The sequence below is a fragment of the Sipha flava genome, unplaced genomic scaffold (assembly GCF_003268045.1).
Source record: "Sipha flava isolate LNK unplaced genomic scaffold, YSA_version1 49677_pilon_pilon, whole genome shotgun sequence".
NCBI lineage: Eukaryota > Metazoa > Arthropoda > Insecta > Hemiptera > Aphididae > Sipha > Sipha flava.
In genome coordinates this window covers 8,197-35,890 of record NW_020273343.1, presented here as the reverse complement: position 1 = coordinate 35,890, position 27,694 = coordinate 8,197, and the positions used below count along the sequence as shown (strand labels likewise).

The 27,694-nt window shown below is 27.7% G+C and overlaps 1 protein-coding gene across 2 annotated transcripts in view; it reads right to left on the bottom strand.

Moving 5' to 3' along the window:
- The window catches only part of LOC112690232 (elongation of very long chain fatty acids protein AAEL008004-like), a 43,062-nt gene extending 16,230 nt beyond the window's left edge, over positions 1-26,832 (bottom strand). The window contains exon 1 of one of the 2 annotated variants that reach the window (XM_025564195.1): positions 26,770-26,832. The gene's annotated coding sequence lies outside the window, so the exon portion shown is untranslated. Of the gene's footprint in view, positions 1-4,650; positions 5,038-26,769 lie in introns of those variants that run through there. The other variant, XM_025564194.1, reaches the window with a different exon arrangement.
- Between the last annotated feature and the right edge of the window lie 862 nt (positions 26,833-27,694).

The following is a 27,694-nucleotide window of genomic DNA, read 5'->3' as shown; positions in this document are numbered from 1 at the left end:
CCTAAGTAACATCCAATTCGGTGAAAAGATAGAATAGAATACGAAGTTCTTTATTTAAATTAGTTGTACAATTGTACAGAGTTCACGTCGTGTTGATCAATATAGACTTACTAACAAGTATTCCTTACCTTCTCCACCAATGAAAGCAAACGATAGGAAACGGCAAAGGAACGAACATGTGTACTAATTTTCCTGTATAAAATTAGGTAGGTATGAAAAGATTTAAAATAAATTAGTTAAAATATATTTCATTATTATAATAAGTATAGGAAAGACTTTATTAATACTATGCCTTAAATATTACGAACAACATTGTTCGCTACGTTGTTATAGCTATGCTCTACCAAATGTGAAACATTTTTTTATAATCAATATAAAAATAAAAAAATGTTGGATCATTTTTTTTAATGAAAATGTAAAAAAGTAAATAGGAAATAATATATTTACTTTTATGAAATATAAATATTTTTAGAGTATTTATATGATTTTAAAATGTTTATGAAACTTTTGTTAGTAATAAATTGATAATTTAGATGTACTTAAGGCCATATTTTTTATCCTAACGGCAATTCAATTGTAAAAACTTTCCTCTAACTTTCATTAATCTATTATGTACATGTTTTTATACTTTTGGAATTATACCCAACATACAATACCACACTGTACTATGATATTATGAAATCGTATAATTATTAACGAAAATCATAATATTTTGACATTTACCAATCAAAATATCGGTATATTTTTCCTAAGCTCATAATTATTTATCAAAAAACAAAAAGTAAACTTTGACTACCAAAGCACGCGTTTCATCTTTTATATAAATATGAATATGATATTTTAATTATATATGCAATATGTTTTTTAGTTTAAGTATAAAAATAATTGCTGTGAAAAATGATTTAAAACTATAGATTTTACTAAAAAATCAAATACATATAGTTAGTTACATTAGTTAGTTAATGATTAAAACAATTAGGTGTAATACCGATACAATTTCCTAAACGTTATTAATATACCATGTTAAATTTATCTTTAAGCTGTAATAAAACTTGTATTATAAAATCAAATTATTAAAGAATTTTCCCAATTACTACATTCCACTAAAAAAAAGAACAAATAGGTTAATAAACAATATCTCATTACAATATAATAAAGTTTATAATTAAGACAAACTAATCGTGTAATGCTGAAAATACCAATCAAATATTATGTTCCTGGGTTCTGATTTATTATCAAATATTTAGGCACGTGGACTAACTATGTTCCTACTGACGTTTGGTAAGAAAATAGACAGATTACTATGTTTCAAATTGCAGTTTTTTTCTTATCATATGAATATATATATAATAGATATTTTATTAATTTTAAACTATTATCTATAGTGGAATGTAGAACAATTATATCCATAATTTACATACACCCTTGGCATTACTGAATGTAATGGAAAAATGATAACACAAATATTTAAAAATAAATTAGTTAAGGTTGATAACTTAAGTGGCGATTCCTAGAATAATTGTTTTAAAGTTATACACCTATTTATTACTAATCTCAAAGATAATTTTTAGAACTAACATAATAGAAATAACAAACATATTTTAATTCACAACTTAACAGTTCTATATATATAATTACAGTGTACTACGAAGATATACTGATTGGAACATATCATGTTAATATATGTATTTAAATTCTGTATTTTTTCATTTTTACTTATTTTATAATTTATTAATATAAAAACGTTATTATATTTAATATTATTTAAGACATTGCTATTCACTATAATCCTCACGAGGGCTTTTTTTTTTGTTGTATTTTCTATAAATAGTTGAAACTAGTAAGTGCGGATAGACTTGATTAATACAAATATAATTATCATATAAAATGAATAAACTAATACAGGATTAACCAAGAACTTATCTAAAACGAAATAATATATAAGTTAATTAGACTCCAGTTTAAAAATGTTTAACTGTGTTAATAATTTAAAGCAATAAACAGTTCTAAAAATTAAATTTAAGTTAAAAACAAAATTACCAAAAAATAATAAATAAAAAAAAAGAGTTAGAACAAATAAGCCATAGAGACCACATAAGCCAATACTATAATTTAGATTTTTTTTTAAAAAAAGTGTTGGTAAAACATTTTCATCAGGTTTTGCTATATATGAACTATAATATTTTATATATTTTCAGTAAAATATTCGGAATTTATATAAAAATTGTATTTTATATCTCTCAGAAAATTTAAAAATTACACGTTGCCTCCACCCTTCTTAAGTACTTAGTCCTTTACATCTCGATATACGAGTATACATTATAATAACCGTCCTAGAGCCGCCATTCAGTCTTGTTAAAATTATAAAATTACACGCATGTAACTGTATGCGCATAATGAAGCATTCAGTAGGTTCCAAAAATATTAAATTATCCGTTAGAAAACAAATAAAAATAAAAACGACTTGTGTAATAGCAATAATCATCATCATAACATATGAATAGTTTTTATTTAAGCTGCACGAATATTTTTCATTAAGGGTTCCAAAACTAATTGTTTATATTTCGACTTTGATGTGTATATTTACGAGTGACATTAAAACCAATATTATTTATAATACATATATTTTATATTTAAAATTAATTAAGAAAAATAAATTCTTTCGTTCACTCTATACACCTGCAATAGCATTTTCATCTATGGTCTTTATTGATATTGATGTACGGCATACAATTTAAACACATAGTTTTTATTTCGAAAGAAAACACACATACTGTGTTTGGGTCTAGGTCATACGCAGTTTGGATAACAATAGATTTCTATTATTTGTACTTATTTAAAACGTAAAAAGTTTTTGCTACCGACGATTTGAAACCGAAAGAAAATGCTGAACACAGCAAAAATCTTTATACAACAATATGTTAACTAAAGATCCTATTTGAAGGCATAGATATACATGATCGCATAATGACAGATAAATATCACAACATATACGTATGATCCGAGATATGTCCTAGAGGATTTTAAAGGAGGCCCAAAAACCACATATAACAAATGAGTGAGAAAATAAAAAAATATTTTATTGCGGATTTAACGGTCAAGCAAAAAAAAAAAAAAAAAAAAATACGGCCATAATGAACAGCTACATTATTAGCTCGATAACGAAATAATTATTATTTAATAATTTTTACATCATTCATTAAAATGGAAAATTAAATAATAATGAAACCTTTGATTATATAACCTATGATTATACATAAATCATAGCAACCGATCAACCGCCGCCGCCGTTGGTATCATTCGAGTAGGTAAATAAATGTACAAAAATATGAAATTTTCGCATTAACCGCAACAAGGGTTGGAATAAGTAGTTGGCTAGGATCGACAAATATAATGGTGTAAATCCGCCTGTGACACACGTATATTATATATTGTATATGGCGATTGACACGACGACCGCGTATTGGTTGACCTATTTAGATTTATTTAACAAACTCTTTTCGCGTATTTTGCACATTTCAAACGGAAATCGGACAATAGCAATTCCAATGCGCGCATATTCATTATTATTATTATTATTATTTGCCACCGACCCAATAACGAACGAAAACGGTAACGGCATTACATTACCGACGTCTCAGCAATAAAATAGGTGAAAACCGCTGAGAAAACAACAAAATGTAAAAAAAAAAAAAAAAGGGCAGGTGACTAAAAAACATTTGACGGTTTGTACGAACAATAACACATTATAACAGTATACAGAACATATACATATATATATTATGTACCAACAATATAATAATTACTGTCGGTGTGCGTAGGTAAGTGTAAAGATAGTTGCGGCGGTGGAGGCGCAGACGTGCCGCGAAATTAAAATTCATATTTGATAACAACAAGCGTTATGCCGCGCGTGCGACAGAAGGAAAAAAACCCTAAATGAATTAATAAAATTAAAACGCGTAAATGAAAGGCCGGCGAAGCTATTATTGGTGAAAAAGGAACCCGTTTTAAAAACTGGCACGGCGGTTTTATATTGTATATATACGTATGTTATATACCGTGTACGCATTATTACAATCGCGCGGCCACTGCCTTGTGTGCGACGAAGAGAGGAAAAAAATCAATCCATGCGTGTACCTACGTGTACGAATTTCTAGAACTGGAACGGATGCGAAAGTTTTCCATACGTATTTCGTCATTGCACGGATGCATAGGCCGGACATGTATCCAAGAGTAGAGTGGTCAAACGTTTTTCCGTACCTACCCGCGTAAATGATAATATTTTATTATCTAAACGTAATTGAAAATAAAAGTGTTTTGATCTTGAACACATTAATATTATTGTTAACCGTTGTTTGAATATACTAATATATTGAGTGGTAAGGGTTAAACTGTCCAGATTCCCCTACCCCTACTCAGTTAAATAATAATTTCGTCTACGCGCCTGCCATATTATGCACGGTACGCAGCAGCCCGTGGTCACCCAGTGACAGACAGGTATCCGGGCGACCTAGAAAGGGAACAAGTATGAATGCGCGACGACGGATACTGCGTGCGTATACCGCGTATAGATGCCGAACAGTGCGGTTCGCGGTAGTCGAAGTTTAAGTGTCCATACGGCGAGCGAAGGATTAGATGCAGTTCTCATACCTTCGCGGGAAAACGGAAATATCCCTGGGGGTCCTTGCACACCGTTGTCGATGGCAGCAACAGCGGCGGCGCACGGCAGCAGTCAACGCAGGACCCTTTTGATCAAATCCTCGTCCTCCTCCTCCTCCGACGACTACGAAGAAGACACGGTGCGTTACAATCGGATGTTTGCACTGCAGCACCGGCAACGAGGAACTTGCGAACGCGCGGGCGCGCGGTTACGTTGTGTTGATAAAGAGTTCGATACGGGCTGATAAGAACAGAGCACGGAACGCGACGATGATACGGGTATTGTACGTGGGCTCGCCGTACGAGACCCGACGACGACGACGACGACAGCAGCGACAGAGACAGCAGCGACGACGACCGTGTGCTGTGCGCGTGTGCAATACGTGCGCGCGCAGCGGGTGCGTGTGTGCGTGGGCGGGTACGGTGGTTGGTAGAGTGTGCGTGCGTGCGCGCGCGCGCCCGTGTGCGTGGATCTGCTGCGTGGAGCGAACGGCGGCCGTGCTCGTACGACGACTGCCGGGTCGCCGCCGCCGCCGGGCCCGACGGTCACCGGCCCCACTGCGGCGCCGTCGCCGACGACGAGAAAGTATTAAATATCGGCAATGCACGCGCGCGCTGTAGCTCGCCGCCGCCGCCGCCGCCACGGGTTTCGCACGCGCCCGCGAATCGCCGCCGCCCGGCTGTCTGCAACGGTCGACAAAATCCCACGCCACGACCCGTCTCGCAGGAATTTCTACGGGAGGACAACTACCGTTTCGCGCGCGTTTCCTTCCATTCCCTTCCTACCGTTCTTCCTATGAAAGTGCCATAGCCAGGACACGGATTACTGAACCCCATCCCCTTTAAGATATATTTTCACGATGTTATCGCGAGATGCGTCAGCGAGCGATAACGCCGTCGATATTTGTGGTCATTTCGCGGACGGCGAATCAGCGACTAAAACTAGAAAACTACAAGGTACCCACCCACCGCCGTATCAATAAACCACACCATCAAACACGGTGTTTTTTTTTTTTAGACAAATATAAATACAGTTTAAAGAGAATATTTTTTGACCGTTTTTCGTTTTAAAGTTAGAAATAGGAAGATAATTCAAATCGACGGATTAATTTATTTCATAACCTTTGCACGCCCGATTTAAAACGGTATCCCGGAACAAAATACTCGAAGGAAACATAAATTTTCGTTGTTACGAATTTTCGTAACACCAGTACTCGACCTGGGGTCATCAATAAATAAAATAAATAATAAGGTGTTTTTGTAAAAATCATTATGAGTTACTGCTGTGATTTACAATTGATACAAGTTTAAGACTACCAATAAAAACGTTATCATATTAATTAATTTATCACTACTTTTTAACGCAATCTTGGTGATATTATATTATTATTATTCATTTATTATTTATATTATTATTATATATTATTATATTAGGAGGTAGCGGTCTAAAAATGATTGAGAACCGCTGTTAAAGACGGTTGAAAGTGAAAAAACACCCGACGAACTCATCCATCTTCGTACGGTTTTAAAAAACACGATAACGCACCGTATTTACCACCATCAAAATATAGCCGCAATCTATTATATAATATAGATATGTATTATATTTTAATTATTTTACGAATTATTGTTATATGAAGTTTTTCAACTTGTACGCTGATGTTTATATCGTTTCCGTCTTCCTCGTTTTCAAAAACTGTAAACGAAAAACGAAATAAAAATAACCGATTAATCATCGGATTTCGTATTCTGAAAACGCCTACTTGGCAACATTTTGTCAATATTATAATAAGGATAGACATGAAAACCCGTCCAATGTATTTAATCGTGCAGTAATAAAATTATTATATTGTTTTTTATATTCTTAGGAATTGGAAGTACACACAGAGCTACTTGTGTATTTTATGCTGCCTTGGATATTCCGTTTGGATACTCGAACACATGGTGGTGGAACTACCACTATTTGAACAGTTTCATAATTGAAATATTTACCCTATTGTTCACGGTTTGATTGATTTCGCAAGAACAAATAACATTTAAAAGGGTTACTAACCCACTACCTAAATCATAGTTATCAAGTTTATAGGTTTTCGACCCACAGTCAAAAGATAAACAGTTTTCGAGGTCAACATGTCACATTTCTTTCTTTAAATAATTTTACAAAATTTTGAATTTTATATCGAACCATATAAACTAGTATACATAAGTATAATGTATATTAAAAATATAAGTAAATAAGATTTGCAGGGATTTTTAAAGGAATCATTTATTTCACAGCATTCAACCAAATCAATTAAACAGCAGGTATCCATAATAGTGAATTATAATTAAAAATTGTCATCTCATTGAATTAAAAAGTCGATATTTAAAAAAAAATGTATGACAGAGAGGAATATTTGATTTACTAAACAAAACTGAGATTGTTTATAATCGGCAATTAACTATTATAGTTAAATATGATAAATACTTATGTTATTTCCTGATCTCCGAAACACACTAAAAATTTGATCATCATTTTGAATGAAATATAATTATTTTCAATCCACAAATTCACCATAATATTATTCTTTAACTCAAACATAAGAAAAAACTATATTTAAACTAACACATGTCAAAATTTAAAACAAACACTTATTAAAAACTTAATATTTTTCATTATTAAATCAACTAAGATTTAAATTCTAAAGTTTTTAAATGTTAAATAAATTAATCATGAATCTTAGTAATTAAATATTTATACTTACATTACATGAAAAATCGATAAGAAAATATGTTTAATTGGTACTGTAGAAAGCGTGTACTACAAAATCATATTAGAATCAATAACTGTAATTATCATAGACTATTTTTGTTTTTTTACATCAAATATATAATCATCCAAACTAGACATAAATGTTACTATATAGAGTAATACCTAAGCTACTTAGATTGATGAAAAATATTATATTAATTATTGAAGATATAATTTAACTGTCAAAAATAAAATACAAAAAATAATACAATTCATTAATAAGATTTTAGTGCATTATTTTAATTTTATGCAGTTTCGTTAAAATTCGAGATAAATGTGAATATTCTACATCTTTATTTTTCACTTACATAACAATTTTTTCAAGATACATAGAAAAAAAATAATGAATTATAATAGTAATAAGTTAGACATTTTCGGTTTTAAAATTAAATAATTATTTAATTACATAAGTTTCCACATCAAAATACCATTAATTTTTTTTATAAATACTCCTAAAATGATTAACAGATTAAAAACATAAAAAAACAAAGTGCTAAGCTTTTGAACTCTTAAATAATAACGCGTAAGAATCAAGGTCGGAGAGTGTTGAACCCTATATACTATGCAATACGAGCGTAATAGTTATATCACTGGTCTATTACAGAGCTATAACACTTAGACCACGCGCAAGAACATAGTATGCATAAGTGAATTTGGAGTTGGCATTAGATTATCCTACCAATTAACCGTAAACCGTAATATTAAGAAATATTATAAGATTAGTTTACGATTATCATTTATTAAAAAATAATTATATAATAAAATATAACTACAAAAAAAAATAAATACTTCATGCTACAAAAGTACCAGTGATCTTTAATTCTACATAAACACATTTCATTTTGTAATCAAAATTATTGAACGAAATTCTCTGACTGATTTATCAAATAATTTCAATAAGATAAGTAATCTCTTTTTAAGAACCGTTACCAGCTCGTAATTTATAGTTAGAGGGGGAAATATGCGTTTTTAGAATATACTCTATAACCTTCAAATAAGTCATTATGACCCCTTTTGGTTATTTTAAAATTAATTATTTTAATATAATAGTCATTAAATTGCCACGAACAAGAAATTTTGATCAAAAATAAATCAGTATACCGAAAACCATTTACAAATACTACGCATATATTCCAAACGCATAATGTGTTATTTAGATACGTATCCTTTCAATATTTATTCTGGATGTTTAGAAATGCATTTGAGACATTAAAAAAACACAACTAATACGAAAGGAAAACGCAAACCGGCAAACAAAATGCAGCATAGTAATATTATATATATATATTATATTTAAGTCTTAAAATGCAATGTCAATGTAATGTAACAAATAAGTATTTCTTTTAAACTCGAAAAAAACATTAACTTGCACATACATATACGAAGGTTTTAGCATGTAAAAGGTAATTGAACAGGTATATGCCTATGCCTAAGAAATTAAGTGTAAATTATAATATGTATGTATATAAAAAATAAAAACATTTTTATTGTTTGTAGTTTATATGAAAATTTGAAATTGCAATAAATAAGACGGCTATTTTATTTTTCTAACAAAATGTTTAACATTGTTCTGTGAATTCTGTAATAAAACTATAAGGTAAAACGTACCGTGTAATTCGATAACGGGTACCTATAACTATATTTCCGCATAATATATACAATTTGGTTAACTTACACGTGTAATAGTATAATTAATAAAGTTATATATATTGTAGGTCTGAGGGTTACCAGAGTTCAAAAAGTTGAAACGTATGTAATACACTAATTTATTTATACACGTTTGAATTAACACTTTGTAGAAACAATCGACAAATAACCCTAACGCTTATGTCCAAAACTTACAATACATATTTACAATGATTTGGCATGAGTTCATTATTTTCTATACAAGATATCTTCGTAGTTCTCAATATATATTTATGGCACAAAGAAAATAATAATAATAACATGTCGTCATAATTCGATTCCAACCTTCAAACCAGTTTCAACACACAAGACGTACATATTCTCCATCACACATCGAATATTAGTTGCTTTCTACAACTATATAAACAAACAAAAGCTACCATTGAATTTCGTGTTAAGGACAAACGGTAGATTATTCGCTAAAATTATATTATATTTCATTATTTGCTAAGAATCAAATTAAATTGTTTAGTTTTTAAAATAACTACAATACGAACACTATAAGTTTGACCAAGAAGTATAATTGCAATTCGTTAAATTATTTATATAATTAACATAATATCGATACATAATTCAATGAACAAATTTTATGTATATATTATAACCAAACTTAAATCTCATGTAGGTATAGTAAATATTATATTTAATGTATAGTAAATTATTTCAACATTTTTTTAGCTATCTTAATAATTTAATAGAATATAGTATGTTGTACATTTTATAAAATTTTTAGAAAAATTTTTAATTATTTTATTCAATCAAATAACCATTTTAAGCTCACACGTTTCTATAACATTCCAATCCAAAACTGTAATCACAGATGTAATATTAAAAATACGAATCATTGTAAAAACAATATTTATAGAATATATTAAATAACATTATTTCGCTGACTAATATTTTAAAAAGCATTATCATAGAAAAAACTCCACTAATAATTATTTTTAATGTTCAATGATTACCTGGGGGTTTTAAGTTGATATGAAAAAAAAATCAAAAACAGTTTTTGTTAAAATGAATTAAGTGAATTTAGCTAAGCATTAATCTATTATTTCTATAATTATTTTAGAATAATTAATTTTATTACATTTTTGATGTAAAGTATTTTATGCAAAAAAAATATATACAGGTATTTTTAATTAGTTAAGATCAGAAAATACTATTATGAACACAGAGATGTGACATCCATAAGAAAATAACACAATTTTTTGTTGTCATTTTGACCTATATCCTTCCTATACACACTAGTAATATGCTAGAAAATGTTAACTTTTATCAATATAATAGAGTTAATAATTATAACTATAGTATAATTAATAATTTTGTTTAGGAAATTAAAAAAAAAAAAAAAAATGATAAATAAAATAGTAATCAAAGGTCATTTGGAATGCGATATAATTATGTTAAATAAAAAAACTAGGAATATGTGAAAAACATTTTTATAGGTAGGTATATTTGTAAAATTGTAACCTGACTCATATGGCTATACAACTATCACAATAAAAATAATTTTATCTTACAAGTGAGAGAGAGTGAGAAACAAAGAGAGAGAGTCGAAGACGGACAGAGAAACAATATTATGGTTAACTGACTCGTTCACAGGTTGTCTTTTGACATAACACACAATTAAGATAAATGGTATGTACTCATGTATTATTAAAAAACAATATTAACTAAAGATCAAATAAAAAAAAAGAAAATACAACACATGCATAATACGTTGATAACATGTTAACTATTTAAAACTTTGGAATTGTAATAAATGCATTTCTTGTGTTAATTTAGTTGAATTTGTTTAAATATATTTTTTTTTTTTTCGTATACTTGAAGCGAGAGCAGAGCAAGATTAGTTTATCAATCCGTTTATCTGTTTGTTCAATATTTTTAATACACTTTTAATTCAACTTCTTTAAAAATTTACAAAATTATTATAAATATCCATAAAATTCGATAAATCGAAAACCTAATAGTTCTTATTATATTCCGGGAAAATTCAAATCGTCTTATATATAATATACAATTAAACAAGTAATGGTAAACTATTACATGTTTGTTTACAATATAAACTATGATCACAATTATTTTAAGTTAATAATTATATTCAATTTCCTAAATTTTTTCAAAATACTTGTATAAATATTATGTGAAAAAAATTTAAACAAGAAAAGAAAATATTTTTAAACTAAACATATCAAATAAAAATATATTATATTTACACTACAGAAAAGTGTAATATTATTATAATCGATTTATTATATTTCCAAGGTCTGCTAATATAATTATGCTGAGAATAATATTTAATACCAAAGATTTTAAATTGTTAGCAAGCAAAATACTTGGCAAAATGACAGGTTAGACATATTCAACATTCTATAATAAAACATGCTTCCAAAATGAACGAAATATTAAAATCACAAAATCCATATAAAAAAATTAACGAAAAAAGTTATTCTAAATCTTCGCTGACATCAAATATAACAAATTTTAATGGACGTAATGAAATAAATATAAACGAAATTATATATATTATTTGTTTATTATAAACATACTTGTATTTTTTGTATGTACTTATTGCTCGTGTATTTGATGTTTACTCTAAATATGTAATTTTTACAGTGCCAATAAAATAAGATCCCCTGTCGATTGATAAATGAAACTGCTCCCAAAATAAATTATTAAACATAAAAAAAAACATACCTGTTATTCTAATAAAACTGATCAGTGACTAACAACATTTTGTAAATTCCGGTAAATTATTCGTTATTATATAATGATAGTAAAAAAAATATTTTGTTGGCTAATATCAAAACAATTTCTGATAGTTACAGTTTCGAATTGTTAAAATAACAAGCGAAAGCATGACAAATGAGAACTAGTTTTGATTTTTGTCAATACACCAAGTTTGTTGGAAAAAAATCGACAAGATAAATAGTGTTAATACAGTATAATAAATAAACAATATAAACATATATATATATATATTATTCACTCCTTAGCATAGTAAATATATATATAATTCACAGTGCCATGTAATAACGTTTAGAATACTAAAACGAAAAGTGAATTGAATTTAACGTGATCAAAATCGTACAACTTATATGCAGCTTATAAAATGGCCCATTACAGAAGGTCAACAAAGTCGTTTGCTAGTTAATGCCGAGACGTGCGGGACGCAAGTTAAACAATATTGTTTTTTATTGTTACTAGAAAATATTCTATAGAAGTCTTAATACTGACAACAGTGAGTATGATGTCTTTCGCGTACACAGAAGCTTCCGCCTTTGATGTTCTCAAGGATAAAAACAAATACAAAAATTAAATAACTTAATATAACGTATAATAAACGAAAAATTATCATGCACAGATTAACCAATTCCATCAGATATAATTGGCTTCAAGTAGGGATTTAACCTAACAATTGCTATCATTTTGATTATTTTACTATTGTCTAGCACAATAGGTTTGAAAGTCACATATTGCATTCATAGTAGGTTAAAGATTACTCAAGAGTTTAAATATGAATCGATCACTTGTTGAGCTTGATATATTTAAAATTAATTTAAAATGCATGATCGAGATTAAACATTGTATAAAATAACACACCTTAAAAATAAATGACAATGCCAATTGGTTGATAGAGAATTAAAAAAAAACTGATAGAAACCAAGATTTGACATTTCCAAACACAATGCTAGAATTACAAAAACGGACAAGATTGTTAAGAAATAATACGCGTCTACTAAGTTTCTATAAAATAAATATACTAAAATTTCAGCTTTTTTTTTTTGTAGAAATTATTTCTATGATAAAGCTCAAATAATTTTTTTAAAAATAAAACTATAAAACAAAATGAATACTAAAATATCATGGTAATATGATAAATATTATGGCATACAATAAGAAATTATTTTGCATACAGCAGAAACAATTATTTATTTAAATAAATAAATCCTAATTAAATATTTTCTATTAATAATATACCAATAAAAGTGCTTTAATAAGTAATTTAAATAAGTAAATAAGTAATTTTAAATAAGAAATAATTTACCTCAGAAATGTACAGTAGTATTATCATTAAAAGGCACGGATTCAGGGGACGGTATGGGTGGTTGCTCTACCCTGTAAGCCGTATTAATATTTGTTTTTTGATTTGTTGTGTGTTAAATTTCAATATTTTATATTAATGTAATTTCCATTTTGAAAAAAAAAAAACGAGAAAATAATAAGAACTGCTTTAATAAAATATTTAAAACCACTGAAAGTCACGAAACTATCATAACTAGGACAGTTCAGGCGGAATTAACATACTAAGATTCTCTAAAGTAATGAAAACAGAGAATATCCTCAAAATAAATTTGCTGAAGAACATTTTCTAGAATAATGCTTTTTATTCCCTTTCTCTTTGATATATTTTGGAATCTAGATTCGATGAAAATTTAGTGTCAATTTATGATTTGAACTTACTGCTGCAATAAAATCCGTTCTCGACGAAAAATTAAATTTAGAAAATAAAATAAAAAACATGATTACTAAATTTAGTAGCTTGTAAAATAAATATGTCTAGAGATATATTTGAATCTACATTAATAGGCGAATTTCAACTTCGGTATAATTATTGGTTACAAGACGAATAATTATCTCCATCGTCTTTAGAAGCTATTAAACGATGTGATCAGAACTGTTTTACTGGAATTCATACATTGTTGAAAATACTTATGAACCGAGCTAGGGAGTTAAGGCATTTACTTATTTTTATGGACTGACTTAAATATTTTTGCTTAATTTAAAATTTTTTAAATGTTTATTTTAGTGCTTATAATGATGTTTTTAAGCACTTTTTCAAGCGCTTATTTTAATGATTTTAAGTGCTATAAGTCCCGAGCCCTACTTATGACGTTATCAGCTTCAGGTGCAATGGGCATAACATGTTTCCAATAAATGTGTACCTTTCCCCCTTTTCCACTAAAACCCGATTCCAATAAATTATATTTTAACCAATACTCGTTCGTTTCTACCGAATTATATTTTAACTGATACCTGTTTCCACCGAATTAATTTCTATATCATCTACAAGAACATGAATTATTTTTTGCTTTATAAAATGTAATTAAAAATAAAAATATATTATCTATAGATTCGTAGGATCATATAACATTAAGTTAATAGATTGTCTTTGATTTATCTCATTCAATCGACTTAAATATATATATAATTAAATGAGGAAATTCGATTTTAGTACTATGTTTAAGTTTATAATTTTTAAATATATATATATATATATATTATATTACATAGATATGATAATGCAACTTTACGGTAAATAAATAAACACTTTAATAAAACATAAAATATAACGTTATAAGAAAAATATTGGTTAATTAGTTATATTCAAATTATATGTTAAGAACAAATAAATAAAAAAATAATAACAGCAATTAAAATTAACAAAAAATACCAATACATATGAAGTAGCAGGTATTTAAAAAATATATAATTTATGAACAATAAAACTATTTCATACAATTCACTATAATCTATAAAAATTGCTCTATTTTCACTTCTTTACTTAAATAGCTTTCACATTCCTAGTGTAGTTTGCCTTGCAAAGTATTTCTTTTTTTTTTTCATTATAAATGTTTAAATATTGTGTATACTTGATTCAAAACAGTTTCTTTCAACCCACGTTGTCACTTCATCTTGTGTACATTTAATTAACAATCAAAATGATGGATTATTTGTTTATACAAGTTTATTAAAATAGCTATTACACCCTTCACAAAAATTGTTTGTTCTGTTACCATAAATTTAAGTGATTCCGTGTATAAGTAAACTCTATAGATGTGGAGAAAATATGGGGCTTTCTGACTTCCCACTTACAAACGTTTCGTCAAAATATTTTAGAAATGGTCACAATTATATAGATGACGTTGTATATAAATAAATCATTCCATATAATAGTTCATTAGTAAAAAGATCGCACCAGTTTTCCATTTACTATCATATATATGTAACTATGTAACAATGGAAACTAATAAAAACAAATTAATAAAAAAACAATCTATAGTAAATTATAAAAACGCTGATACTTAACATTTATGTTGTTATGGAAACTAATGCAAAAGTTATACTATACAAAGCCGTTCCACCTTTTTCTAGACTATCAGTATAATAAAAGACAATAGAAGAGTAATCTATAAAACAGCTGTTTCTATGATAAAATCAAGAAATCTAGGAACGTTTGGCTGTCAAGTTAATGTTGTTTCATTTTTTCTAGCATAAAATTATGGTGAGGTAACTTCAAAAATTTATAAAAGTACTACTCGCAGGAGGAATATCCACTTCATAATCATATAATATCCACAACATCATCTCTAATTGCCAAATTCAAAATAAATAAAATAAATAAACGACAATTTAAATTATTTTCATTTGAGTACCTATTTATGATTAGGTAGATTATAACAGTAATATGAACATTTCGATACTCTTTAGTTTAACCATGGATTTTTTTTAATACCAATATCATTAGGTTCTCTTTATTTATTTATAATTACATTATAAATCAGCTAGAATACTGAATTAAATACAAATAATAGCATATATTATAATAATAATACTCAATTATTTTATTAACCGTTAAAGTAAAAATAAATTTTTTAAGCTTAACCAGCTGTCATACTGTTACATAATACTGACAAAATACACGCTTATAATAATATCCTTATAAATTATAATATAATCAAGAGATATTATATTTTGTTTTATGAACAACAACAACAACAATGAATAACATTGTAAGTTAGAACTAAGTAACATAATATTATTGTAATGCAAGTTTAAATGATTTAGAATGACCATCGGTATATTTCTTATCAGCCTAAAATATCATTTGAGGGCAATTGAAAAATGTATGCCAATCAATTTTGATAAAAAGTTTTAATTATGCCTACTAACAGATAAATATAAATAAAGTTAATTAAAAAAAAAACAGTGTTTAAACTACCAAATTACTTAAATATTAAACATTATCGATATGATAAAATATTGAACTTTATAAGATTAAGAAATTTAAACGATAACAACATAATATTAAAATTAATTTTAATTATTGTAACGTCAACAAATATTCTGGCAAAAAATCGAAATTATAATCGTGTGATCTTATTAAAGTGTAAATATATGCGTATGTTTATAACGATTTTGAGTCAAATTCAGAAAACACCTCCGTTTTTTCACGTCCTTGGAAATAGAGCCGCAAAAAAAATGATATTGAAAAACTTATAACATCCGAACTTCCGTCGTAGTCGACAAGTTACGAAAGACAGGTAACGAAGGTCAGGATCGCCCAATTGGTACTTTCGGAGCACGGCACACATTGACACAAAAAAAATTTAACATATGTACATAATACTGCAATCTTGTACAGAATTAATTACTAACAAATGCTCAACCAAATATGAATAAATTTGTAAGCTACAACTGTTGAAGTTGTTATCCATCAGAATTTTAATACTTCTAAATAAAAATAGAAGATAAAAATCTGCGAAATTACAAAGAAATTTCCAAGAAAATACCGAGCAACATTCGACAACATTGTACGAATCCTAACAAAGGTTAGGAACCCTCAACTAATACTCTCCGAGCATACAACACATCATTAAAAAAACAATAAAATGTATGTACAAAATATTACAATCCTATTCAGAATAAATTACCAATAAATACTCAACCGGATATGAATAAATTTTCAAGTTACAACTCTAATAATAGTTGTTCTACTAGAATTTGAATACCTGTAAATAAAACTAGAAGGTGACCCTACTAAATTATGAGGAAATACCAATCAACCCTCTGATTTGTAAATCACGTAATAAAAATAAATAACCAAAACCATTTACCCGCGAAACTACCAGTGACCTGATAAAATGATTATACATGCAAAACGCAGTATAATATGCTGATGCATGTTATTCGCACGAGTTAATTCGAACGCATTCCTATTCGATTCCGGACATAATTTGCTTGATTCAATCAAGGCGGCGACGTATAGCTCGGCCCGTGACAAATCGCAATGAACCACAAGTCAAATCAGAGAGCTCGCGAAAACAATGATTAACATCACGTTAATTATGATGATAGTTGTAATAAAATTATTAATAATAACCTTAAGAAAAAAATCAACCACAGCGATGACCGATGGTCGTAAATTAAATTATCGAACCTACACACGAACAACAATAATAAACATGATAATTATTGTGTGCTGGAACATTGGTTGAAAAATATGGACAAGGTCGGACCCTGAGGTCTATATAACATAGCGTAACGTGTGATAGCCGTATAATAGCAATAGAATCCGTCAACAATTCTAATAAAACCATTGAAAGTAAGTATATACTCGTCGGATGGAACTATGGTACTACAGAGTAATCCAGAAGTCGATCACATCAAAATAAATGTATTTATAAATAGTTTTTTCATCGAATTAATTATAATTTTATTTATAAATACAAATACAAAAAATATTCAAAATTAATTTTTACATATGCATTATGCGTGTTTTACAAGTTGCACACAAAATGGCTACGTTGTTCATTAATGCATGCACGAACACGTTTGTAGCGTATCATCTCCAAAGGATTATGGCTCTTCCGTTCTCCAGATTTCTTTCGATGGGGTAATCTTAAAGGAAGGTTTTATAAAAATATACCACTAACACTGGATGAACTGAAGAGTAACATAAGAACGGCGATTATCTTAATCAATGCACTCCACAAAGTGGCTACAAACGTGGTAAAACGTGTTCGTGCATGCATTTAATGAACAACGTAGCTATTTTGAGTACATATTGTAAAATACGCATAATGCATATGTAGAAATTAATTTTGAATATTTTTTGTACTTATATCAATAAATAAAAATTATAAGTAATTTGATACAAAATACTATTTATAAACACATTTATTTTGATGTGTGCGACTTCTCTATCACTCTATATAATCATATCCCTATTGATACAATTTGGAGTTAAATTTTCAAAGGAAATACTATATGAATAAAAATGTATTTTATTCGAATTTTATTGTATGACCACACTTAACATTGGAACATGCACTTTAATAATTTTTTAACATTTTTTTTTTCCAAAATTTTTAAAAATCCATTCAACCTATAGTATCTATAGTATAGATCAGCGTTTCCCAAAATGTGTTATGCGTAATCTTAGGGTTCCGTGGGGCAATTCTAAAGGTTCCGCCAAATATATGTGATTATTAAGAAACTTATTTTATATTACATTTGGAAAAAATATTATATTATATTATTTAAAAAAAAATGTGTTATAAACTAATTTTAATAAAAAGTAATCATTAACAATGTTAACAGTATCATTAAAAACATTTTTTAGAGTATTGGTTTTCCTTTTTTTTTTTTTTTAGAAAAATTAAAGAAATTAAAGACATTAGGGTTCCACGAAACACAACCTATTTTTTAAGGGATCCGTGATTATAAAAGTAAGTTTGGGAACTACTGGTATAGATAAACTATTGGCAAGACATTTTGGTTGGTTACCATTCGTTTTTATTCTACCATAAAAATAGTAAAAAACAAAACAAAAAATTACTTATTATGTAATTAACCATTACACTGAAAAAAATATAAAAGTCCATAGATCAAAGGTTAAGTTATACTTAAAATACATATTTGAAACATTAAGGACAAGAATAAACATTACACAATATCTGAAGGACGCATAATTAAATATATTATTTTAACGCTCGAATACATACAAACACAAAAATGTATCATAATATAGCAGTGGCGTATCCAGGATTCATTTAACGGTGGTGTTTTAAAATTCAAAAAACTTATGGTAATTGGGAGCTCTGCTCTTCCCCGTAGTACATTAATAAATACCACGTATTTATATAAATTATTATATTAATGAAAATGATTATATTAAGACAGCTTTATATGTAAAATCTACAAGTTGTATACAATGTTTATTCAAATTGTACTGTAAGTTTGCAATTTGGTGAAATACCATGAAATTCGGTCGACGGGGGGAGTTCTAACACCCATATCACCCACACCCCTAAATACACCCCTGTAATATAGTAACATGTTCTTAACAATTTATTTCAAAAATTAAATTTTGAAAAATAAAATCTAAAATTATTTGCGGAAGAATCAAATTGAGTTATAATTTTAACAAATATCTGCATAACATCATATTAACAACTCCGGTTAAAAGAGTATACAGTGCAATGATGTAGATAAATTGTAAAGAAATTACTTCAGTTCATTAGTAAGTTTTAAGTATAAAAATAAAATGTTTTACTCAAAAAAAAATTCTAGTAAATTCTACAGTTAAATTCTAAGATTGCAATTTGTATAATCTTATGTTTAAATGAAAATTAATAAGTTACTCATAATTGTTTTATTTAAATTCATAAATATAAATATTTTTATTACCTATATTTGATTTTATATAAGATAACATCATATAGGTAATAAGACATATATAATTTATCTTTTAAATCACATAACTTAATTTTCTTTTGTCATGTCTTATAAAATACGGCTTATTGATCTATGAGTCATGACTATTTTTAGACAAATTTAGCTAATTTTAAGATTTAAGTATCGTAAACAGAATGTAAAAAAATCCAATGTACTATTTATATCCATAGTTTTTCCTATGAATTATAATTACGAAAACAAAAAATGCGCACTTGACGTGACTAGAAAATTAAATACATAATGATTGGCCAGTCCCATCAAAGATCGTGATATTATTTAAGAATAAGTGAGAATATCTATTAGTTAAAACAGTTAAATAAAATACAATAAAGAATAATATACAATGAAAATATATACAATGATCAACAAATAAGAGGCAAATTCTTCAAATATAGATGAGAATTTTTAAAATATAATATTCAATATTTAAAACCACGCCGTAGCTATTTATATTATCCAAAATAAATCAACACTAAAATATTATAGATCCCTAAAGAGTTTCTAAGTAAAAAAAAAAATCTCAATTGATTTAACTAAAATCTATATTGCTGTAAATGTCACCAATGCATCATATAATATTTTATAGATGGCTTTTTGATAACATTTTAACCACACATATTTTTGGAATTTAAACAATAGATCCTTTAAAACATTATTATTCTAAATTTACGTGATTTTTTTTATAACACATTGATGTAAGTTTAATAAATTTCTCTATTTGAAGAAAACCTATAAATATAGATAGAAACTGGGTCTGGGTGTTAAGCATTCGTCTTACCACAGACACCTCAGCACAAACTAAAATATTAAGTATCACAACGTGCAACCAAAATTAAATGTAAATACATTTCATATCTAATATTTTGAAAAGATAGTAGCTTAACAATTTAGAATTTTAACTTTTTGTTGTACATATGATAATACGAGTACCTATCAACACATAATAATTAAATAAGTATAAATAATAAATATGACTATATCAAGTTTCAGTAATTATTATGCATATTATGTACCCAAATACCATTGCTAAGTAAATTTGACATTCGTTTTCATATGGTCACGATTTTTGTTTTATTTTTTTTATTCAACTTGGTGATAATTTTTGTCCAAACATTATCATGACAATGTTTACATAATATAATCATTATCAAAATATAAATATTAAAAATAAATGAAATTTAATTCCCACAAAACTATAATTCTTTACTAAATGTAAGTAATAATTGTTCGACGAAAATAAATTGTGATTAAATATTAAAATAATAATTCTATAGGTACAATAATAAAATACAATTTAATATTAAATTCGTAGATCTAAAAATTACATTTTATTCTATATATATATATATTAAATTACTATACTATTCTTTTTAACTAACGGAATTAATAATTGTAAACACAAACACTAAATGAAACATTATTAAAATAAAACTGGGTAATAAGGTGCCTTATACAAATAAAACTGGTATGACATTGGTCACATTTAATACCAGTTCAACAAGTTGAATCATTTTTTGATAGAATACAACAACTTGTAGTAAGAAGTCGATTGATTCATTATGTGGTCATTGACCAGTTTGAAAAATATCTAAAATAGTCGGAAAATAATGATGAAATACGAACTGATGATTCTTTATTTCAAGGTAAGCGGAAGTACTAGGCGAGGACGACTTCTGGTGGGTAGTCATAGTTGATAAATGGCAATTCGGAGAGTGAAAGTTTAACTAGTCAAGATGAAAATCTTCCACGTACAAATGCTAGAGCTAGTGGATTTTTGAAATGTATTGCAAAATTTAAATAAAGTAATAAAATAATCGGTCATACTCTTCATTAAAAATTTAAATCATAATTTACATTAAATGGTTGGTAAAATCTACTCTAAACAACAAATAAATAATAAATGAAACTAAACAATCAATAATTTTAGTTATGATGTCCAAAATTATAAAATACAATAAAATTTATAAAAAAAAAATTGTTCTTAAAATATTACTAACGTAAAAATGGTAAATATTAACGAACTTACCAATTCTTAATATATTCAGTAAAAAAAATATAAAACAAATATATAACTTTTTTGAACAGTTATATAAAATTTAAATTTCACTTAAATATTAACTTTACAGTCTTTGAAAATATAACTTATATATGACCAAATATGTAAAAGATAATACATTTTAGTAGGGAAAAATAATAATTTTTATTTATTTTGAATATAGACCAATTAATACATAGATTAACTTATAACTTTTGAAACATTTTTTCTAATTTTATTTCACCTTAAAAATATTTATAACAATAGTTATAAAAAATCCAAAAAAATATGTTCGTTTTCCATATAATTTTTTAGCTTCTACTATTAATCTTTAATAATAATGTTATAATTTTTATAATGTTTAATTTTTTTATAACCTTACAATCCTATCTACTGAATACTCTAGACTAGAGTAGTAAAATGTCTATAAAATACTCGTAAACCTCATAGTAAATATTCTCTTAATGAAACAACAATATTAATTACACAACAACCTAAATTATATATGCACTGGCGGTAAGTTTTTTATGATTATGAATTTATAAAAATAAAAATCAATCAATACTTTTATTTTCTATCAAAATATTTGGTGTGTCGAAATGAAATAGTGTATATTACTCCTTACCAAACAAAACGCGTATATAACTAACATGCAATGCAAATTCATCACAATAACAATTTTATGACATCAATCACATCAACAAATTTCAAAACAAATACCAACCAAATACCTAATAACAGATATAGCGATTGAATCGAAAATTAGTTTACAACACTTCCAATATTGCTTGGGGCACAAATCACAATATACTAATTCCTAATAATTTCTACGCCGGGTGAAAATATTTTTAGTCAATCTTGACACATATTATAAACACTATTATTATAGAGACCTAGGTAATTCCGTAAAAAAATTGCTTGCAAGATATTACACAGTGTGATTAAAAATGTATGGTAAGAACATGAATATATATACACATAGTGCAATTTCATTAAAAAATAATTATGCATCTCAGAATTTTTCAATTTACTAAATAATAAGATAAATTGCATCTTGAAACCAAATATAACGATAATAGTAAACGTTTATAAGAGAAACATGTTATACATAATATTTAACAATATATTTATAGTAGTTACGTTCACATATATTGCGAATCCGAATAAATGAAAGGTTGAAAAACATGTAGGAATAAAACTAACGTAAACGCGCTATGATGTAATAATAACAGGTAATAAGTTTTAAATTTTTTTCATGCGGTTATCGTGATACACAATAGACATGAACATATTATGATTTGTCTATTTTTCTTACCAAATATGGATAAAAAAAAACCACTCATGCGAAAAAGAAAACAATGAATTCCAAAATTTCAAACATACAACGGTTAACAACAAAACTGGTCGTTAAATGTAATATTATATTCATATATATATATATATTACTATAATGCCATAACACAAAACAACATACAACACAGTTTTGTTGAAATGCCACCTGATACCACAAATTCATAATGTGATATATTGCAAGATCTTCTATTCAGTGTGATGGTCGTGGAAAAGTAAATAGTAAATTAAAATAAATATACACACATTATGACGGGTTTTGTGACGCAGATATATCAATACACACATATATTCTGTCTAGAGGCACACTTTCGTTTTCCAATATTCAATTAAGAATTCTTGACAGGACCATTACGACACACAGACATAATGTGCAGTCGGAAACTTGACCTAAAACCATCGATTTTTTGTATGAGGTACTACACCACACCTGCTGGTAATGCATCATTATCAAATAGCCTGTGATTCGATTTAATTACCAAACACTATAGTAAACACAAAATCATCCGAAAAAAAAAAACTCCCTATAAATAAATACGTGCGTCTACATACACTGCCGTCGAATTGTTTGATCAACAATAAAAGCCGTAATCTGTATTCTCTCGTATTTTGAAATGTCTACAAACATTGCAGTATTGCATATCTTCGTTCGAACATATGTAGACCCACAGAGTTGGTTTAGGATCGTGCGCCAGAAGAATAATTCTACACGCATGTGAACCAAACGGTGTGCGTATACAACAATGGATGAGCGGAACGGCTATTTCAAAAACTTTGGTATTAAGTGACTAAATATAAATTAATATGTGTATATTTCAATGAGATATTTTAATGTATTCACACATACAGTGTCTAATAAAGTGGCCAAGGTAATATGAAATAGTCAACAGTTAGTTACAGACCTATCTATTTGACAATGAATGTTTAGATATATTTATTTATTTATGGACGTAAATATGGTATAGGTATATATTATATGTACTATATGGTAATACTACTAAAGGTTTATAAGAATAAATTTCAACATTGAAATTTCGAAAACATGTGTCACAGATATAATAATTACTTTCCGTGTATTCGATGAAATTATTAATTCATTATTAATGAAAAATTTTGGATTTTATCCAATTTATATGCGTTTAATAATAGAATCAAATACTACAAGTATATAACATTTTAAATAAATTTGAATTAAAAATAGCAGTACAATATTCAGTTTCAGAGTGTTATAGACTTATTCTATTTTTCTAAATACTTTAAAATATAAATGTCAACTATCTTAAAAAAATATCAATATGATTAAAAAGTATGATGGATATGAAATAATACAATATCTCATAAGAAAATTTTTATTTTATAAGAATTAATTTATAATTAATTATTTTAATCCGCATTAGATAAATGGTAATAAATTCAAATTAATATAAAAACCTAAATAGGTAAATAATATAATAATAAAATAGCTAAACAGGTAGGTTGAAATAAATCATTACTCATTAGTCATTACTGACATGTATCGAAATTGATCTTAACCAACATGTTTGATTCAGAAATTTCAATGAATGACCACTTGGAATTTTTAACACAGAATAAAAACTAATATTATTTTTATTAAATTTAATTAAAAACATGAATAAATTATAAAAATTGATACTAGTGTATTACATAGATTATATATTATTTTAAAATTGTAAATAATGAATAACCATATAAAAAAAAATATATAAAAATTTTACAATTTTCAAAATGTGAGCAAATGAGCATATAAAGTAGATTATACATTTTCTATAAAAATGATTTTTTTCTAATTTATTGACAAATTAAAATATAATATTATACTAAAAGCATGTTTTCATAATGTACCATAAAATAATTAGGTACCTTTAATTAGAAATCATCATTGGCACATTAAATATCAAATCATGTTTAGTTGCATTTATTATACACAAAAACTTATCAAGTGGTTCATTGAATCCGAGATTAAATCAAAATACTTTCTTAAATGTATAGAACTTCTGAAGAAAAACTTTAAAAATAGTATTAATTATTTTTATAAATATCAGACAACAAAATTATATAATCTTCCTAAAAAAAATCTTATGTAAAAGTAAAGTAACTACACCGTATATATTAATGAATGAAACATTTTAGTATTAAACAAATAATTAACTTACAAACAAATATATTAAATTATTGTTTTATATAGTGTATTCATTATTACAGATAGATAACCCCTATAGATATATATATTTATAAAATAATAATAAAAATTTAAAAAATGTAATTATATTGTTGGCAATTTATGAATAACTTAAATTAATTTTGCAATTTAAAATCTGATTTAAAAATTCTTGAAAATGTCAGCTGTTAATTTTATATTTTAGTAAATGGTTACCAAAAAACAGGGCCAAAAAGATTCCTACTTGTCAACGAACCAAATCTTAAAATAATTGAGATGGTTGAAACTACTAAGATAGACTTGGGTGATAGTCAAGATATCAGTACAACAAAAAAATATATAGGTAACTATACCTATAATATAAACTATAAATCAAGAAGTAATAAAAATATATACCTAGGGTTATTAAATAAGACAAAATGTAAGTTCTGAATACTAAAATATACTTATAAGAACACTTATAAAAACAGAAGTACAAATGAGTAAAAATGACTGAGTGATTTCATTAAGTAGATACTTTGGTTGTACAAAATAACTAAAATAAAGACAGCTATTGATATAATTAATCGAAATACATTTTAATACAATTAGTCAAGAATATAGGTAGGTGATTTGTTTGGTAATTAATTTTAAATGGGTATGAGTAAATTAAACATCTATAAGTAATATAATAATTTTAAAAAGAAAAAGTTAATTATTAATAAAACTAATAAATTAAGAAGAATAAAATAGATATATGGATATTCTATAGAACTGCCAATAAATAAAAAATATGAATTTCAGTTGGCCTTTATATAATACATAATTAATGTATAAATCTAAACTTAAATATGTATTTAATTGTTTCACATTATAATTTAAAATTATTTTTTTGTTTATAATAGGTGGCTAAGAAAGTGTAAGATGTAAAATTATTATAATATTTACTTAATGACATCAAATGTATGAATATCAACACAAGCAACAATACTATAAGTCATCAAAATTTTAGATACTACTGCTAAAATTAATTATTTCAAAGGTCACAGCTATTTGCACTTATAAGGTGATACTGTATCACCTTGTAGTTAATATTCTAGGTGACAATGAATGTTTTTCTCAATACCTACTCAAAATACATATATATATATAGTAGAAATATTCATAAACGTTGATTTGTTGAAGATGAATATAATATATAAACTTTGCAGAAAAATATAATAAAATCAAAACTCTTGATTAAAAAACACATAATACTGAAACCCAAAAGAATGTATATTACGAATCGATTATTGAGAGGTAACCGGTTAAACCCTGGATTTAACATTATTGTCTAATACTGCCACTGCCCAGAACAGAGGTGATTAGTAGTCTGAAAGAAGAGACCGGTAATATAGTATACTAATGGCGTTTTAATGCTGTCAGTGTGACAAGTAAATGTGATGAGATGATGAACCGCAGGTCAATAGCTACTGGTATTAAAAAATACCATACGAAAACCAGCCGAATCCAATAACAGTACCTAAACGGTGTTGTGTTGATGTTGGACATATCAATGTTAGTGTTTACCTGGAAACAACGACTGGAACACAATGCACGCTCCGGACAGGTCTCAGGAGTGCATATTGTTTTTCATGTCCACGGTCAACGGTGGTGGTGGCGGAAAACGAATAATCGAAACGAGACGATGTGTTGGTCCCTGCTGCGGCTGTGGACGCTTCTCGCCGGGTGTTCACTGGGAACGGCGGTACTGGCTGCCGATCGGTGCGAGTGCCAGGGACCGATGGCAAGTCGAAACGAGACTTGTTCCGAAGCCGACGTTCAACGACATGGCGGTAAAGAAAAAAAAAAAAAGCGAACCCGATATCGGCGACGACGGTGCGTGCGAAAAAACCTCGGAGCAACGGGTCCGGGAAACGGTCGGCGAGAATCGCGAAAACGCGGAAAACCCAGCGGCCGACGGAGCTGGCAGGCGTCACACGGATAAGCGGTCCGTGCGACGGCGGTGCGTGTGATAACGACCGGCGGTTAAATCGTGCGCGCAAGCGTGCCGCCGCCGCACGAGCAGTTGATAACGATTTTATAATAATTATTGTCATTGATATCGTTACGCTTCGTGCGAGTAGTGTTATACAACGCGTGATCTTGCCGCGTATCCGGCGGCCAAGTCGTACGTCGGATTTGATCGATCCAATTCTACGACCGATGATCAAGATGCAGAAGGGATAGATTAAGTATTCGTACGGATTGTTTCGTGAACATTGTTTTCCGCCCTAAAATTTCGCGTTTCTCGATTACAGTCCGTTACCCATTTCATGTAATAGCAGCGTAATTACAACGATTATCAAATCTGGTGTTTCTAAATTCCTGTGGACGATCTGCCCCGGACAAACCGCTACGCATAACATGTACAATCGCAATTTACGGTTTCCAATAACAAAACAATTATCACCCGCCTACGGGTCCCGGTCATCGCGTCACGGCTTTCGCAACG